Source organism: Dromiciops gliroides, chromosome 1 (assembly GCF_019393635.1).
Source record: "Dromiciops gliroides isolate mDroGli1 chromosome 1, mDroGli1.pri, whole genome shotgun sequence".
Lineage (NCBI taxonomy): Eukaryota > Metazoa > Chordata > Mammalia > Microbiotheria > Microbiotheriidae > Dromiciops > Dromiciops gliroides.
The window spans coordinates 14,862,579-14,881,775 of record NC_057861.1 but is presented as its reverse complement, the minus strand read 5'-3'; the positions used below and the strand labels follow the sequence as shown (position 1 = coordinate 14,881,775).

The window sequence follows — 19,197 nt, the reverse complement described above, 5'->3', positions numbered from 1 at the left end:
AAGATTCAGGGTAGGTTCTGTAGGCACAGTAAAGCAAAGTTTGATAAATGCTTTGCCAAAATGGATTTTCTTGATCCACTTGACTAGAAGCCTCAATAATACCCTTATTTATATGTGATAGCAAAAAAAAAAAATTGAAGTTAATTTGCTTCCAAAAAATCCCTCATTTCAACAGCAGCATTCGCTTGGTACTGCCGTATGGGTCTGAGCTAGGGAATACCACAGTCTTTCAGGAGGCAAAGTTGCGTACAGGTGTGTGGTAGGGCAATACAGGCTGTGTCTTGTTGCCAACAACTCCTGGCATTTGACCCGGGGCATAAAAGGCACCATTATCCAGGCTGAACCTGAGCCCGTCAGTCCCACATTGAGAGTGAAGGAGGAGAAACATACAGGGCCCGAGGCCGTGTTTCACTGGAGACTTCCTGTAGATGCTCTGTGGAGGAATGATGGGGAGGCGTGGAGAGGCTAGAGGAGCCTGGAGCGGCAGGGGGTCGTCATCGCTCCACGGAAGCTGTGGCCACGTTCCCTGCCTGTATGTAGTGGTTTAAGCAAGGTGAGGAGCAGAGAGCAGTGGACCCGGAGGGCCTGCTGTGTTAGCCGCAGGTCGGGGGAGTTCCGGCAAGGCCTTGGATGCCTTGGGGCTCCGTTTCCTTCTCTGCTTGATGTCCAGCTCTGAATCAGGGTTGTGTGATGACCTGTGGTAGTGTGATAAGGAGTATTCCGGATGGGTGTGCGTGCTTATAGACGTAGTTGAGTGGGGTGAATGACCCAGAAAAGTTGTTATGAGCAGTGTCTGCCACCTCCACACAAACTCAGGAGGAGACTGGAAGTGTTATCAGAAGTAGGAAGACAAGAGAAAAGCACCGTCCCTGACTCTCTGGATAGTGACAATTACCTCTTCTTTGCAGATTAAAACACATATTTTGTCCTGAAATATACGTGTGATTGGCTTTTCACCACTTGCATAGCTATATGGCAGGAGAGAGGAAAATGGAGGCGTGATTCAGGGCATGAAAACGTTTGCCTCAAAAGTACAATATGTTTGTGGCCTTAATTCTCCAGTGAGCTCTCCCAGTTTCCCTTCATTTTCTAGATGTAGACATAATCTAAATTGCTTTCATTAGTAAGAACAACCCCCCCCCCCGTCTTTTCTGGCTGCCCTTTGAATAGTGGAGGTAGTATTGAAGCTTTGACAACTGTCCGTCTTAACCTTTGAAAATGCCACACACCTGTCATTTGGAGTAGGAATTATCACTGAGAATTTTGCTAAAAGGACTTTATTGAATGACAGCAATAGACAATACAAAGTGTAGTGTGGTAGGCAGAGAGCCATTCCCACCTGCCACATAGAGCTTTTGTGACCACAGGCAGGCCTCTGTCTTAGTGATCGAGGCAACTCTAAGACTCGGCTGCACGGTGTGTTGTCAGGGGTGGCCAACTAGCTCCAGCCTTTGCATTGGCATGTGACCCATTTTGATGGGGGGAGGGCCTGGAGGCTACCGGCCTAATAATTGCTGACTGGCGGTTGGAGGCACACAGACCATTTATCTCGACATTTCATCTTGCTTCACATAAAGCAGATCTGAGGTTCAGAGGATCAGTCTTTTTGGCCATTCAGCTGCTACCAAGTTATAACGATAGTATCATCGATCTGGACCTAGAAGACCTTCAGGATCATTGATTTTACCCCCTTCATGTTCTCAAGGAGGAGACTGAAGTTCAGAGATGGAGCCGAGATGGACATGGATGTGCACCAGCGAGGACATGGGCATTTGGGGGGCCACTGTACTGACAGCCCCTTGGCAGCAGCTCAGAAACAACCTTCTTAAGTAGAACCTGCTTAGCAAGAATAGTCAATTAAAAGAGGAGGCCACCATATGGCCCATGTCCCTCCTCACCTTCGAGTTGTGGGGGACCTCAGAGCCTTTCAGTGTCCCTGACAAGCAGCCGCCCATTCAGCATTCTCTGGAAGTCAGTGGGACCCTTCAACCTTCCAAGGCAACTGTCTCCACTTTGGGCTACTTGAATCTGGAAACTTTCCCTCCTGTGAGGCCTGGTCTTAGTTCTGGGGTCTGTACAGTTCCTTTTATTACAGGAGAGCTCTTCCAATCCTCGAGAACGTTTCTTATGTTCTACCTGAGGGGCAGGATCCCTTTAGAGCCGGGAGCTGGGAAGGGGAGAGAACGGAGCAGGAAGTCACTTCCACTGCGGCTCCTGAAGGGCTGCAGTGCTGGCTACGTTTTGGCCCCTGTTCATGTGGTAGGATCCTAAGGCCTCCCCCATCTTGGTTCTCTACCTTGGAATGCTCGTCAGTGTCCTTAAACTCTAGCACTCAGGCTGAGCAGAGCAGTGCCCAGGACTAGAGAGGGGCAAATGCAGAACCAATTGCCTTTTCAATCAGCAAAAATCTGCTTTCTCTCCCCCTTCTCCTGTCCCCAGTAAGAGTGAAAGAAAAGAAAACCTTTGTTAAAAACAGACATAGTTAAGCAAAACAAATGTCCACATTGACCGTGTCCAAAAACATATATACGTACACACAGTTCTGTTCATATATGCATAATACACATACATGCGTGTATGTATGTACACAGATAAGTCTCATTTAGCACCCCAAGTTTTTCATCTCTCAGGAAACAGGGAGTGTGTTTCCCTATTAGTCCTCTGGAATCATGGTTGGTCATTATGCTGATCAGAATTCCCAATTCTTTTAAAGTTGTTTGTCTTTACCATATTGTTGGTATCCTATAAATGGTTCTCCTCGTTCTAGCTTCACTTCATATGAGTCATCTAAGGTTCTTCTGAAACCATGCCCTTCATCATTTCCTATAACACGACAGTTTCCCATCTCATGTATATAGCATTGCTTGTTCAGCCATTCCTCAGATTTTCATTCTTTGCCACCTTAAAAAGAGCTATACATATTTTTTATGTCCATCAGAGTTTTTATGTTCTTAGAGTTTGTTTTGCATAGGACCAATCCCATCTTCTTCTTCTAATTTTTTTTGGGGGTGGGGCAATGAGGGTCAAGTGACTTGCCCAGGGTCACACAGCTAGTGTCAAGTGTCTGAGGCCAGATTTGAACTCAGGTCCTTCTGAATCCAGGGCCAGTGCTTTATCCACTGCACCACCTAGCTGCCCCTCAATCCCATCTTCAACCTACCCTCCCTTTAATTCCCCCTTCTCTCCTTTCTTTCCTATTTCCCTGTTGAGTAGAATGCATTTCTGAACTGAATTCTACTCGTGTATTTTTCCCTCCTTTCATCAGTTTAGCTGAGAGGTTCAAATGACAGCCACTCTCCCCAGCTCTCCTCTTTTTTTGGATAGGGGTCTCCTTGAGCACTCTGATTATGTGAGATAATTTCCCCTATCATTTCTTTCCCTTCCTCCACCTTCAGGTGCATTCCTCTTCTGCTTTCCAACACAAAGCCTGAATTATTCTTTTAAGAACATAAAGACATAAAAGAACCACTACCAGGCCTTCTGACTAATTAGCCACCCTCTATTAATCTAATCTTTCTATGACAACTGATAGTAGGGTTCAGAAGAACACATGTATCAGTTTATTGGTAAGCAATTTATCCTTGTTTGGTCTCTTATGGTTGTTCATTGGTGTCTATCTTTGTATATTACTCTCAATTCCTGTGTTTGAACTTCAAAGTTTCTACACAGCTCTGGTCTTTTTTTTTTTTTTTAAATCAGCAATGTTTGGAAGTCCTCTATTTTATTTTATTTTATTTTTTGCGGGGCAGTGAGGGTTAAGTGACTTGCCCAGGGTTACTCAGCTGGTGTCAAGTGTCTGAGGCTGGATTTGAACTTGGGCCCTCCTGAATCCAGGGCCAGGTCTTTATCCACTGTGCCACCTAGCTGCCCCCAAGTCCTCTATTTTATTAAAGATCCATATCTTCCCACTAGGATTGATTATACTCAGTTTTGCTGGGTTAGATGTTCTTGGCTGTAAGCCTACATATCCTTTGTCTTCTGGAATGTCACATTCCAACCTCTCTGCTCTTTTATTGTAATGGCTGTTAAATTATTTGTGATCCTTCCTCTGGCTCATCAGTGCTTTAATGCTTTCTTTTGGATTGCTTGACCTGGAACCCCTGGTAAGTCATTTTACTGCTCCTTAACTGATTGGCGCTCTCACTTTCTACAGAAATTGTTACAAAGTTTCTTGTCTCCTCAAACCTCCCACAGCTCCTCCTATCCCAGCCCTCTGCACTTAGGAGCTTACTTGTCTCTTACTTCACTCAAAATATCGAGGCAGATCAATCAAAGGTAGTTCCTTTCTTTCTCTTCCTCATCTCACGTCACTGAGATTCTATCTCTTCCCTCCCTTCTATGTCAGGAGAAGAGGTGGCCATAAAGCTACTGTCCTTTCTAAAGTAAGCCCCTCCATTTTCACCTTGATCCCATCCTCCCTGTCTTCTCCTGGACATACCACCAGTCAGCCAAACTTTCTGTAATATTCACTTTGTCCCTATGTATAAGCTCCTTCCCTGCTGCCTATAAACATGCCCATGTCTCTTCCTTTTCCCTCCTTCCTCTTTTTTTTTTTTTTTTTGGTGGGGCAATGGGGGTTAAGTGACTTGCCCAGGGTCACACAGCTAGTAAGTGTCAAGTGTCTGAGGCTGGATTTGAACTCAGGTACTCCTGAATCCAGGGCCAGTGCTTTATCCACTGCACCACCTAGCTGCCCCTCTCCTTCCTCTTTAAAACAACATCGATTGATCTGACCATCCAGGTTAGCTAGCATCCTCTTTCTCTCTCTCTCTCTCTCTCTCTCTCTCTCTCTCTCTCTCTCTCTCTCTCTCTCTTTCTCTCCCTCCCTCCTTCCTTCCTTCCTTCCTTCTTGGATAAACTCCTTGCTGCTGCTGAGAGCTTGCATTTATTTAGTACTCTAAGGCTTAAGTAACAGGCTCTTTACATATGCTACCTCATTTTATATGCACAACAATCCTGCGAGGTGGGTGATAATATTATCTTTATTTTTGAGATGGGGAGACTGAGTCAGATAGAGGTTGTGACTCACTCAGAGTCACATAGCACATAAGTGTCTAAGGCCACATTTGAATTGAGGGAGGTCTTCCTGACTCTAGGTCCAGCGCTCTATCCACTGTGCCACCTAAACTGCCTGGTGAAGCTGTCTGACCTTGGTTCCACTTCTGTCTCTCCTTACTCACTTGCCCTCTGGTTTCCTGACTGCTTATTCTTCCTTCTACCAAGTTACCAATGATGTCTTAATTGCCAGAGCTAAGGGCACTTTCTCAGGCTTGCTCCTTCTTCCATTCTTTGGCCCTTTCCCCCATCTCCTGGGTACTCTGCCCTGTCCAGGGTTTTTGGGGTACCCTCTTTCCTGGCTCTCCCCCTGCCTGTCTGACTCGCCTCCTCAGTCTCCTTTGCTGGATTTTCATCTCTCTGCTCTGGGTGGTGTTTCATTCAATGAGTTTGTTGTAACCCGGCCCCTTCCTTCCTTTAAAGACTTCTTACTGGTGCCCCTCTCTTAGATACTGCAGGCCAGCTGCACGGATCCACTGGTGGCTTCTCAAGCATGCCTCTTCACCCTCCATTTCAAGGCCTTTGCCCTGGTGATCACAATGCTCTCCCTCCCACTTCCACTGCCTCGATTCCAACCCTTCCTTCCTTCCAGACTCAGCACAAATCCCACTTTCTGCAGGAGACCTTTTTCCTGACTCCCTCCTTGCTCCGCTCCTAGTGACTTCCCCTTGGATATTATCTTCCACCTAAACTGTATGGCCCTGATCACTTTTATATTTGTTTTTCTCTTTTGAATGTTAACTTTTTGGAGGAAGGGACTATTTTGACCATTCTGATATTGCTAGCCCTTAGCTCAGTGCCGGGCACATTGTAAATGGTTAATAAAAGCCTGTTGACTGGGGGCAGCTAGGTGGTGCAGTGGGTAAAGCACCCACCTTGTATTCAGGAGGACCTGAGTTCAAATCCGGCCTTAGGCACTTGACACTTACTAGCTGTGTGACCCTAGGCAAGTCACTTAACCCTCATTGCCTCCCCCAAAAGCTTGTTGACTAATTGATTCCATATACATTCAGAGTATGAAGAATGCTCAGAATCTAAATCCAAGTAAGGAAATAAAAATAAAAAACAACTCTAAGGTTCCACCTCATTTCTATCAGATTTGTGAAGATGAAAAAAACAGAAAATGGAAAATGTTGGAGGACAGATACACTAATGGGTGGAATTGTTAATTTTTCTATCTTTCTTTAGAATTTTACTTTTTAAAAATTCTGAGATTAAATGTGTAAAGAATTAATTGTTATTTGAGGTTTTTATGCCTCTGTGTTCACTGGCCTGGGGCTCCCCAAACCACACGATGCTCTACCCACTGGTTGTAGCCATTTCCAGGGCTCTGGCACCTCACATCATCACCACTCACCGACGCCTACATGGGCCTGGAAAAATTATAATGATTGGAAGCCTAGTGAGGGCAGTCATGTGACTGTCAGAGTGGCCATCCCATTGGCTGGGGCTGTGTGGGGTGTTTCTAGGTTTGGGGGAGGAGAATTGGGCATTCTAGGTGGAAACTGGAAAGCGACAGGCGTTCTGCTGCGTATTTTCAGCTGATTCCTGGGTGGTGGTATTTTTTCAGGTATTATAATTTCCCTTTCCCCATTTTATTTCCTTTCCCTTGATCCTACTGATCCTGTTTGTGTTTTTTTTTTTTTAAGTTCGTTCTTGTTAAAATAAATCTTATTCTGTTTTGAGGGAGGCTGCCAGTCTCCTTCCTTGCCCCAATATTGCGGCAAGCCGCTTAGCTAGCACTCCCCAATTAAAAATTGGTCCCCACACATGAAAGAGTATTATCATATACATTGTAGAGCAGAAAAGGAGTGTCTGTGAGACTTGGAATCTCTATTTTGTACAGCTTTCTTTTCTTTGAAAGTATATAATAAATTCCATCTGTCTGAGAATGGAAATTCAGCATCTTGACTACTTCACCTTTCTGTCAGAATAATGCTTGGTCATTGAAATGGGTCAGTGTTTTAGTGACTTGCACAAGGTTGCCCAGTTAATAAATGACAGGATTCGAACACAGGTCTAATAAAAGTTCAGTCTTGCTCTTCCACTGGAACCTGAAGCCTTTATCTTACACAAAGTCTTTAGAAAAGACTATTGACATTTTTAATATGAATTTAAAATTACTTTGAGTTTTACTTAATGATTTCTTATTTTTCCTATCTGTGTGACTTGACTCCTAACAGATGCATATAGAAATAAGTGAAAATCTGGCAAGAACCTGGCAAGCTCTGATAGGCACAGAGAACAAGTATTGTTGTGGGGCTGCCAGGAGCCTTCACTTTGCTGTGGAATTGCAATAAAATGCTTGGAAAATCCTGAAAGGAGCCTCGCGGTATTTGGCTGGGCCTATGGATTTGTCTCCTCCTGTCCTCAGTCCCTTTGGCTCCTTCCCGTGTAGGAGCCAGAGGCTGGGGGCCAGGTTCTCCCTTGGCTTTCATCACTGCTTAGACTTATGACATGTCCTAACGGGCATCTCTCACCCAAATGAACAGTTAATGGCTTCCCAGTTACTGAGCTGGCTTTATCAGCACTTGAATATGGCCGGTGGTGGTGGTGGTGGTGGTGGTTTATTTGTGTCTCACTCTTCATGGCCCCCGGACGACAGCGCTCCAGGCCCTGCTGTCTTCCACCCTCTCCCAAAGTCTGTTCAAGCTTATATTCTTTGCTTCCATGACACTTTCTCTCCATCTCATCTTCTGTGGTTCCCTTCTGTTGCCTTCAGGCTTTCCCAACATCAGGGTCTTTACCCGTGGGTCCTGTTTTCTTATGTGGTAGTCAAAGTATTTAGGCTTCAGTTTCATTGTTTGTCCTTCCAGTGTATAGTCTGAATTAACTTCTGTAACTGATTTAATCTCCTTGCTCTCCAATATATCTTGTACATTTTGAATTTAAGTGGAAGAGACTCTGGTTTTATCAAATGACTTGCCATCAATAGAATTTCATTTGTAAAGTTTTTCTCTTTGCAAATTTTAATTAATATGGGGAAATTCTATTTATGATAAGGTAAAATTAAAACAACTTTATTTTAAGTATTGCATTATATGTTAAACATAAACTGTACACTGTGGCGACTAAAACTATATTTGGGGGGCAGCTAGGTGGCACAGTGGATAAAGCACTGGCCCTGGATTTAGGAGGACCTGAGTTCAAATCCAGCTTTAGACACTTGACACTTACTAGCTGTGTGACCCTGGACAAGTCACTTAACCCCAATTGCCTCAGCAAAGCAAAACAAAACAAAACAAAACAAAACAAAACAAAACAACCCAAAAAACCCTATATGTGGTTGCCCTATTTCTGTCCCAAGTGTAGGGAAAATTAGCTGGGGTTTATCATATATTTGTTACTTAGAAATTAGTGGCTACTGCACCAGTTTTGGGGCATTAAGCATTTATTAAAGTATATTAAATATTAGTAAAGAGAGTGCACATGGTTCTGAAAGATAGGAAAGCCTAGCTGGGAAAAAGAAGAGAAAAAGAAGAGAGAGAAGAGAGAAAATGGGGAACCCTAGAGGGCTGTGTCTGCTCTGCTCTAGTTCCTGGGCCCAAAGAGAGCGAGTCTCTGTGTAAGTTTGCTGAGGTCAGGAAGGAGCAGAGCCTGCCCATACACATTGTTCAAAGCCAATTGGCTAGCTTCACTCAAATCCATTGGTTCACAGGACTTGAGGGCAGTCCATGAGTAGAACGTGCTGAGGTCAGAGTTTAGAGAACAGATCCTCTGGCTGGAACAAGACTTTCAGGTAGGTGATGTTTTGAGTGAGGTAACTTCCTGACTCTGGGCTGACCTTAAGTAAGGTCAGGCCAGGCTCTCTCAGCAACCCCCATTATTAGTAATTTTCTCACAACACAATAATGTAAATGTATAAATATTGCCTTTTTTGTCCATTTCAGATACGGCAAAAATTTTGGTTTATATCCAGCAACAGACTGGTATAGTGGAAAGAGTGCTGGGCCCTCAAAATCAGGAGATCTGAGTTTTAGTTTTTTCTGTTACTCATTGGCATCATGATCTTGGACAAGTCATTTCTCTTTTTGAAGCTTCCCTTTCTTCAGCTGTTGAAGGAGGGAATTGGAGGAGTTGACTTTTAAGGTCCTTTCTGTGGTTCTGCACATTTCAAAGGTAAAATAGGGTGTGAACTTCCAAACTGCATGTGGTTTCCTTACTCTTCTTTACCAAGTGATGTTGGCAACCTTTGCCCTTCTTCCCAGCTCCACTTAAATAGTGTAAATCAGGAGAGTGAGAGCTTCATGAGGACAAGAGGGAGGGATAAAAATTGAGAACCCCAAACTATAAATAAAAATGATTCTTACTTTAAAAAAAAATTATCTTTTGCTTTAGCTATTAACTAGGCCACTGTAAGGGACACAGTTCTCACTAAGGTCATTATTAATTGTGATGTTGGCAAGGAAAACAGGGAGCTAAGGACACACCTCTCACCCTTCCTCTATGACTTGGCTAACGATGCCCTTCATCATGGCCCACATTACTGAATATAAGAGTAACTCAGGGGGCAGCTAGGTGGTGCAGTGGATAGAGCACTGGCTCTGGATTCAGAAGGACCTGATTTCAAATCTGGCCTCAGACACTTGACACTTATTAGCTGTGTGACCCTGGGCAAGTCACTAAACCCTCATTGCCCCATTAAAAAAAAATAATTAACTGAGAATATCCCTTTCACCCTGGGGATTGTCCTGTGTGACTAGAGGGGGACCAGTAGAGAGAAGGCTAGAATGGTGCACCTGTTGGGCTGCAGTGGAATTAAGGGCCACATTGGTTGCCTCAGCACTCCAGTATGGCCAGGAGAAGGTTAAAGTGTGATTGGGGAGTTGTGGACTAGAGAAGTACAGTAGAATATAGAAAATACTGATGTGTGTTTTTCTAAGGCATTATGCACCTTCAAGGATTCTTTTTTGTTTTTTAGCTAAAATCTGTGAAATTCTTTTGTTTATTTAGAATTTTGTTTTTCCCCAATTACATGTAAAAACAATTTTTAACATTCATTTAAAAAACTGTGTTCCAAATTCTCTTCCTTCCTCCCTCCTCATCCCGCCCCCCCCCCATAATAAGTTATACATGTGTAGCCATGCAAAACATTTCCAAATTAGTTAGGTTGTGAACAGAAACAAAAAACCCAAGAAAAATAAAGTAAAAAAAAAGTATGCTTCAATCTGTATTCAGACACCATCAGTTCTTTCTCTGGGCATGGATAGCGTTATCAGTCCTTCAGAGTTGTCTTCGATCATTGTATTGCTGAAAATATCATCTTACAATATTGCTGTTACTTTGTACACAGTACATTTCACTGGTCCTCCTGAATCCAAGGCCAGTGCTTTATCCACTGTGCCACCTAGATGTCCTAATGAATTGCACTTTTCATAAGTCCTTCAGAATTGTCTTGGATCATTGTATTGCTAAAAATAACTAAGTCATTCACAGCAGATCATCTTACAATATTGCTGTTATTTTGTATACAGTACAATTTCATTATGTATCAGTTCATGTAAGACTTTCCAGGTTTTTCTAATAGCATCCTGCTCATCATTTCTTATAGCATAATAGTGTTCCACCATAATCTCATCCTACAATTTTTCAGTGATTCCCCAATTGATGGGCATCTCCCCAATTTTGAATTCAACTTTTTTTTTAATCTCTTTTTGGATACCAACCTAGTAGTGGTATTACTAGATGAAAGAGCATGTATGGTTCTACAGCCCTTTGGCCATAGCTCCAAATTGCTCTGCAGAATGTTTACAACCTTACCAAGAGTGTATTAATATCTCATTTTCCCCATATCCCCTACAACATTTGTTATTTTCCTCTGCTGTCCTGTTATCCAATCCAGTAGGTATCAGGTAGTACCCAGAATTGTTTTGACTTGAATCCCCCAAATCAATAGTGAGTTAGAGCATTTTTTTTCCCACATGGCTATAGGTAGCATCTGAAAACTTCATGTCCTCCATTTTCTTAGTGAAGTTTAGAGATAAATGGGAAGTCCTCTATATTCAGGTTCAGAAAAACAGCATTCCTCAGTCCACCATGGCAGAGGCAGAGGCCTTAGCTTAGTTTAACTGAAAAGAATGGTAGTTTTAATGTACTGGGTCCAATCCAAGTCAGCAATGGGATAGATTAGCCAAAAATGTTAATGTGACTTTATGCCCGATTAAGAGAAGCCTCATATCTAAGATTGGCCATGGAGTGATCTCTGGGCTGTTCCAATTATAGCTGGACTTTTTTGTTGAATTCTGGGTACCGTATTTTAGGAAGGATGTTAACTAACTGGAATACATCCAAAGGAAGAGGGACCAGGCTGATGAGGGGACTGGAAACTGCCAGGACGTAGGGAAGGAACTGGAAACCTTTCTTCTGGAGAAGAGAAGACTTAAAGGGACAGCCTGAGTCATGTGGAGGAGAGGTTGGAATCTGTCTACTTAGCCCCAGAGGGCAGAACTAAGAGCAGGAAGGGGGGGGGAGGAGACATTTTCTAAAAATGTAGCTTAATACAGTATTTATCATGAGGGAAAACTGCTTAAAACCTAGAGTCAAGTCAAGCCAACCAGCATTTATTAAGCACTTAGCGTGTGCCAGGCACAGTGCTAAACACATGCAAGCAGAAGGACAGACAGACCTACCTTCAAGGAGCTTCCATTCTACCAGGGCAAGAAGACATAGTAAAGGAAGCTGAAAAGTGGGAGCTGGTGGTACTCTTGGTGGAGAAATATACAAAATCTGAAGTAGAACCTGGAGGGGCACAAAGAACTGCTTGGCTGGGACACCCTCCTCTGCATGCCAGCCAGAGGCAGGGGAAGGCTCCCCAGAAGGAGGCAGGGCTACCCTGGAGCAGAAGGGGCTTCCTTGCCTTGGCGGGGAGGGGGGGGCACTGGGCCTAAATGGTGGCTAGATGAGGATTTGTTTGGTGTATTGTGCGGGGGAGTCTTGGTCAGACGTGGCTTGGGTGGGCTGGTGCTGCGGTTCCTTCTATCTCTGAGCTGTTGTGATTCAGAATATTAGAGAGCTGGCCCATTTGGCCCTGGATTCACAGCAGCAGGTCCGTTTCCTCAGCTTTGTCCTTGTTTTCCTTTCTTATTGAATGGCATTCTACAGAATTTTTAGAACTTTGGAATTTGGAAGCATCACAGAGACATCATCGAAAGCCCCAATTTTAATTGTCAAACATATTGCTCAAAGATCTAATGTGAAAAAAGCCAGAATATGATCTAGTTTCTTTTCTTTTTGGGGGGGGGCGTAAATCAGAACCTCAGAGAAGATGTTTAACAATGTATTCCCATCGAATATTAGCTCGGTGATAGAAGAGAGATGTGGGAAATAGAAACTATCATTGTACCTACTTAATAGCGTTATATGACAGGAAATCAAAGGGGGATTTTTTGTGTGTGATTTTTAGCAATGGAAGGGAAATTCAGATAAATAAGTGAATTGTGTGATTGTTAGCTGTTTATTTTAATCCAAAGGCTTTTCTACATTGAAATATATTAAGTGAAAGTCATGTGTATTTTATATAAATTGTTGGGACATACTTTTTAGGCTGTTGGAAGAGAATACTTTAATTTGCTACATAAAGCTGCCTTTTTTCTCTTTTTGTTTTAGAATTAGGCTTAATTACAGTGGTGTCTGGAAACATTTTCTTCAGTTAAATTGTATTAGCATTTCCATTATGCTGTATTTATTCCAGAATTGAGAACTCTACCTTAAGGCTTGCTTTAAGTAATATTCCAGCTTTTTAGATTTTTCTTCAGAAAAACATAATGATTTTTAAAGCACTGTGAATTTTCAATGAAATTAGTAGCCCTGACATCTATTATGGCTCTTCTGATAATCTATTAAAACTGAGATACAAAGTTTATATGTAGCATCAAAATAACTAACAATTAGATTGTAAGCTCCTTGAGAGTAGAGACTTGTCTTTTGCTCATTGTTGTATCCTCAGTACTTAGCATGGTGCCTTGAACATGGAAGGTGCTTAATAAATGTTGATTGATTGAACATGTGGGGGCAGTTTTACAGATATTCACCTGGCTTAGTGTTCTGTTCATAACAGTGACACCTCCCATTTATACTGTGGCTTCCTGTTGTGTCTAGACTCTCCTCCTGGTCCCCACAATCACTTTCCAGCCTCATTCCACTTCACTCCTGGATCCAGCTAAGCTGGCCTCTCTCAGTGGCTCATGTGTAGTAGTCCATTCCCTTCTTTTGTGCCAAGCTTCCGTTTTGGCTGTCCCTCACACCTGGAACACTCTTAACTTCTGCCTCTTAGTAGACTCCACTCTGACTTCCCAGTCCCAATGCAATGCCTCTTCCCCAAAGGCTACACCAAGAGACGGCTGTCTCAGAAATCTCTCTTTTTTTGTTTTTGTTTTTTGTGGGGCAATGAGGGTTAAGTGACTTGCCCAGGGTCACACAGCTAGTAAGTGTCAAGTGTCTGAGGCTGGAGTTGAACTCAGGTCCTCCTGACTCCAGGGCTGGTGCTCTATCCACTGCGCCACCTCGCTGCCCCCAGAAATCCCTTCTGCGGTCATTACCTGTTGGTTTCCTGCCTCTGCATTTCCACCTCACACTCTGCTCTTCATCTTCCTCATGACATCCAGTCCCTTGCCCCCTGAGTTCTCTCCCAGGTCTTTACTAGCTACACTGTCCTCCTGGCCACATCTTGACTCCATAGCGAAGCAGTTCAGCTCTCTGCTGTTTTTTCCCCTGATTCCTTTGCTTTCTTATCAGGTTCCCAATTGTTCCTTACCAGAGCTTGGCCTGGGAGCATCCCCACCGTCTGCTGCCATAGCTTCTTCCCGTGGGCTGCTGAACAATGGTGGAGAAAAATCAGCAAACCATTCGGACTGGGTTCACCACAGATTTGTTCTGAAGGCAGTCCTTGTCTAGCTCCCTTATCAACTCACTATCCCACTCTCCTCAGCACTTCCAAACCATTTCATCCCTTCTTAAACTTCCCATGACTCCCCCCACCTTCTTAGCCAAAGGCATTATGTTCTGTTTTATTGAATTCTCTGAGATCCCCCACTCATCCCCTCTCCCCATCTCACATCACTCAGATGCCTTCTGACACTATCATTTCCTTCACCTTTGTCTCATATGAAGAGGTGTGAGGAAATGGGGAATGGTCTCCTCTCAATAAGGATATAACAGTCATCATTCAAATTATACTCCTCCAGATCTGCTTGAGGACAAAGGTCTGAGTTCCTCTCCTTCCCCTCCAGTAAACAAGATCCCATGGTTCAAGAAGCCCTGAGATGGTCTCCATTAGGTCCTCTCCTGGGCTGTGTCCATATAAGGGAAGATTGAGGACATGTTCCTGTGTCTCCTCCCTCATTGGCTAAGAACCCAAAGAATAATTATGGAAATTAGGGTTAGGAATAATGCTTTCTGGTTAGTTAGTTTTGTGTGTAGATTGTAACCCTTGAGTAATTGGATCCAGTGATGAAAAAGGGGAGGGTCTATTCCCGTTAGGGACTAGAGGTTAAAACAGGGCCTGTGAGCCCCCATTCTTTGCACACTGGGTGACTATTCTCACGAGAATGACAATACATGAGCCTTTGACACATCACCACCACTGAGTTCCAGAGAATTATTGAGCAGGAGTTGTTTCCCTCTCAAGAGGTGACCCTTCTTGCCAAAGCAAAACCATACACTCCACAAGTGTTCCTTTTCCATCCCCTCTGATCCAACACATTGTCCCACTATGGCCTTCACTCTCACCCTGTTCGCTGATTGCTTCTCTCTTCTCTACAGACGTCTCCCCAACTCACTTGATCCGTCCATCCCTGATAGCTTTCTCATTCATTTCCTGCCTAAATTCATTGAGAAGGTCATCAACGATTGGTGCTACTGCGTTCTCTCCTCTCACTCTCTTAACTCTGCAGTCTCCTCCTTCCACTGAAAGTAGTTCTCTTCAAAGCTGCCAGTGATCTCTTAATTGCTGATGGCCTTTTCTCCATCTTCATCCTTATTGATTTCTCTGCAGCCTCTGACCCTCTTGATCACCTTCTTTTCCTTGTTACTCTCTTCTCTCTCAGCTTTTGGGACACTGTTCATTTCTGGGTCTCCTGCTTATCTGAGATCACCTCTCAGTTTCCTTTGCTGGATCTTCAGCTACTTATGCCCCTAAGCATGACATCTGCCTCGGGCCTTTTTCTTGTCTCTCTCTATAAAATTCCATTTGGTGATTTCCTCAGCTCCCCCCTGAATTCAATGGCCATCCCTGTGCTAATGGTTCTCAAATCTATGTATTCAACCTTTACCACTCTACTAATGTCCAGCCTCTTATCTGGGTATTAGGGCAGCTGTGTTATGCAGTGGATAGAGTGCTGAGCCCTGAGTCAGGAAGACTTGAATTCAGATCCAGTATCAATTATTTACTGTGTGACCTGGATGAACCACTTAACCTTTGTTTGCCTCATTTTCTCCAAATGTAAAATGGGAATAATAACAGCATCTTAATCCACAGGGTGGTTGTGAGGATCCAGTGAGGTAATGTTTGTAGAAAGAACTTAGCACAGTGGCTGACACGTAGGAGGTGCTATATGTGAGGAAATCATGGTTAATAATGGATTTCTAGGAGAAACCCAGAAACTGCCCGCCCCTCTCTCCCCCCCCCCCAGCCTGGGAAGAACCTGCAGATGGGCCTTTCTGACTACCTAGGGGAGGGACACTCACCTGGACCACCCCCCAAGTCATGTCAATCAATGGAGTTGAATGTTCCTAGCCCATTAGCTTTGAGCAGTGTGTGAGAGCCACCCCTAGGGATGGAGGAAGGCATCTAGACCCTTAGAGGCTTCTCTCTCGTGCCAGGGACCTGGAGTGAACCAGCCACAGGTTCTTCTCTAGTTCTTTTCTTTCTCTCTCTCTCTCTCTCTCCTCCGTGTCTGTCTGTCTGTCTGTCTGTCTGTCTGTCTGTCTGTCTGTCTGTCTGTCTGTCTGTCTCTCTCTCTCTCTCTCTCTCCCCCTCCCCTCTCTCTAATGTAGAACTTCTGAACTCTACTTTGGAGTGATGTGCTCACTTGGGCGCGCTCTCTCTCGTGGGTGAAGGCATCATCTTCAAAGATGGGCACTCTTCTGAATGTGCCAGCAAGTGCACTGAAGTGAGATCCAGTACCTTAATTTACACCCACCAAGGGTTTCCCTCAACCAATCAAATTACAGTATTACAATCCATACAGCATTACAGAAACAACCAATTACAGCATATTTTACCAACCTCCCATATATGGTAACTGTAATGACCAGTCAGATTGCAGCAGTCAGCCAATCAGATTGTGACACTAGGCCATAATCTTATTCTGGGAAAGAATGTCCATTTTTCACTAGAACAGGGCTGTGTGAACACACATAACCATAAATAACTTGTCAAGAAACAAAACTTAAATCGGGGTTTGAACATCAGGGTCATGTGGGGATCACCTTGGGCCCCTCAAGGTGAACTCCCAGCCTGGCTGGGCTCCCACGAAGCGCAGGCCCTGTTCCAGGCCCTGCTTGGGCCTAAGTCCCAGGGCCTTGGCCCCTCAGAGCCTCATGTGCCACTGGCCCCCTGCTGGGAAGCTCAGGCAACAAGGTTGTGGGGCTTGAAACCAAACTCACTCTGTCTTTAGGGCTCTGAGAAGAGTGCCGATGGGCTCTTTTCACTCAGTCATCTCCAACTGCATTTTAGACATTTCAAATTTATAAACATCATAAACTCACCTTGTCCAAAATGGAACTCACCATCTTTTTTTCCTTTGCTTTCTTCCCTTCCCAAATTCCCCTATTCCTCTCAAGGACTCCATTCCCCCAGGCTTGCAGGCTTTATGCTCTCTCACCCCCCATATCCAATCCTGTCAGTTTGATGTCTGTAACATCCCTCCTCTGTTACTGACACCATCCTGGGGCATGCTCTCATCTCCTCATGCCTGAGCTGCTGACTACAGTGGTCTCTACCCATTCTGGTCTGTCCTGCATTCAGCCATCAGCCAGTCATATCATCTCCATACTCAGTAAACTTCAGTGGCTCACATTGACAGTCCGGATCAAATGTAAAACCCTCTGTTTGGCCTTCGAAGCCCTTTCTAACCTAGCTCTCGCTACCTTTCCCATCTTCTTCTTTTTTTTTTTTTGATATTGATGAGATATTTTATTTTTTCCGTTACATGTAAAGATAGTTCTCAACTTTTGTTTATACATGCTTTACAATTTCAGATTTTTCTCCCTCCCTCCCCTAGACAGCAGGTAATCTGATATAGGTTATATCTATATATCTCTATACATATACATATAGATATATATATACACACATATATATATACACATAATAACATTAATCCTATTTCTGCATTAATCCTGTTACAAGAGAAAGAATCAGAGCAGTGATGCAAAACCTCAAAATAGAAAAAAAAAACAACAGCACCCAAAACAAAAGAAATAATATGCTTTCCCATCTTCTTACTCCCCTTGCCTTTGTGGCCTCCTTCTCCTTGATGTTCCTGGAACATGATTCTTTTGATTTTAGCAACTTCTTTCTATGATTAATTCCTATTTCTTGCATATTGCTTGTTCATACATAGTTGTTCGCATGTTGTCTCTCCTATTAGATTATGAGTTCCTTGAGGTCAGAGGCCCTCTTTTAGCTTAGCTTTCTTTGTATTCCCAGAGCTTAGCATAGTACCCGCTTATTGAATGATGAACTATAAATATTTTTTACATATAGGACCTTTTCCTTAATCTGTGATCTCTTTTTGGGTATAGGTCTCCCATTGGCATAGCTGGCCTCAATGGGCATGTACTATTCAGTAACTTTTTGTATATCATTCCAAATTGCTTTCCAGCATGGCTCCAGCTATTCACAGCTCCACCAATAGTGGTGCCTGTTTTCCTGTAGGCCATCCAGCATTTGTCATTTTTTTGCCAATCTGATAGGTGTTTGGTGTAATCTCAGAATTGTTTTAACTTGTTTTTTTCTAATTATTAGAAATTTGGAGCCTTTTTAAAAAGTATGGTTATAGATAATTCAGGTTCTTACCTTGAGAAGTGCCTGTCCATGTCTTTAGACTTTTTATTAATTGGGGAATGGCTCTTGTTCTTATAAATTTGACATTTCTCATTCCCTATGTCCTCTGAGAGAGGAATAACAACAAAAATAAGTTCTGTGAAACAAACCAATATATCAAAGAAGTCTCACTTTCTATGTAGTTTTTCATACTCATGGGTTCCCACTTCTGCAGAGTTGTGGGGGAGGTTACGTCCTTTGAGCTGTATCTTGAAGGAATTTGGGGACTCCAAGAAGTGACATTAAAAAGAGAGTAGATTCCAGGAATGGCCAGTGTTGCCCCATAGAAATAAGACAAGTCTCTGAGAAGTGTAAAATCCGATGGAGGGATTCCTGGGGAGTATGAGCAGATTGCAACATGGAACCCCATATGAAACTTCAAAGAAAAAATGACGGGGAGACGTTCAGTAGAAAAAGAAGCTGGGCTCTTTCTGTGATGAGGGGAGGGATGACAGGTGGCCGGGCAGGTACTTCGCTGATATGCTGGAGCTGTCAAGAGAAATGGAAGAAGGCCTCTGGCTTGGGTGGGGAGGGGAGCAGACCTTCCCTGCTGCATTCGTGGATGGGCATGAGTCACCTAGGAGGGGCAGGTATGGAGAGGTTATGATCGACATCTTTCTAAGGGAATTAAGGACCTTAGAGATCAAGGGCCCCAGATTTAGAGCTGTAGAGGACCTTAGACACAACCCCTTCTTTTCACAAATGAGGGAACTGAGGTAGGCAGAGCAGGGTCACATGACTAGGAAGTGTTTGACTTGGGATTTGAACTCAGGTCTTCTTGACTCTAAGTCCAGGTCTCTTTCCATTATTCTCTGCTTTCTCTCCTGGCAGATAAGTGGTCCTCGAACCTCTGCAGTTCCTTTTCCTCTCCTCATAGTCCCTACTGTTGCCTCTGCTCCAGCGTTAAGCACTGGAAATGGAGGGCAAATGACTATTCATTTTCTTAAGAACATCGATAAGCACATTTTGCACCAGGACATTTCACATGGTGTGCAGAATGTGCTTTGCACTGTTTGTAGTTTTATTTTTTTAACTTGTATTTTTCTTATCCCCTCTTACCATGGATAAAAGTTCTAGTTACTCTATTGGTTAAGTAC

The 19,197-nt window shown here is 43.6% G+C and overlaps 1 protein-coding gene across 3 annotated transcripts in view; it reads left to right on the top strand.

Moving 5' to 3' along the window:
* Window positions 1-19,197, top strand: part of GRK3 (G protein-coupled receptor kinase 3) — a 185,321-nt gene that overhangs the window by 62,393 nt on the left and 103,731 nt on the right. The window lies entirely within an intron of this gene.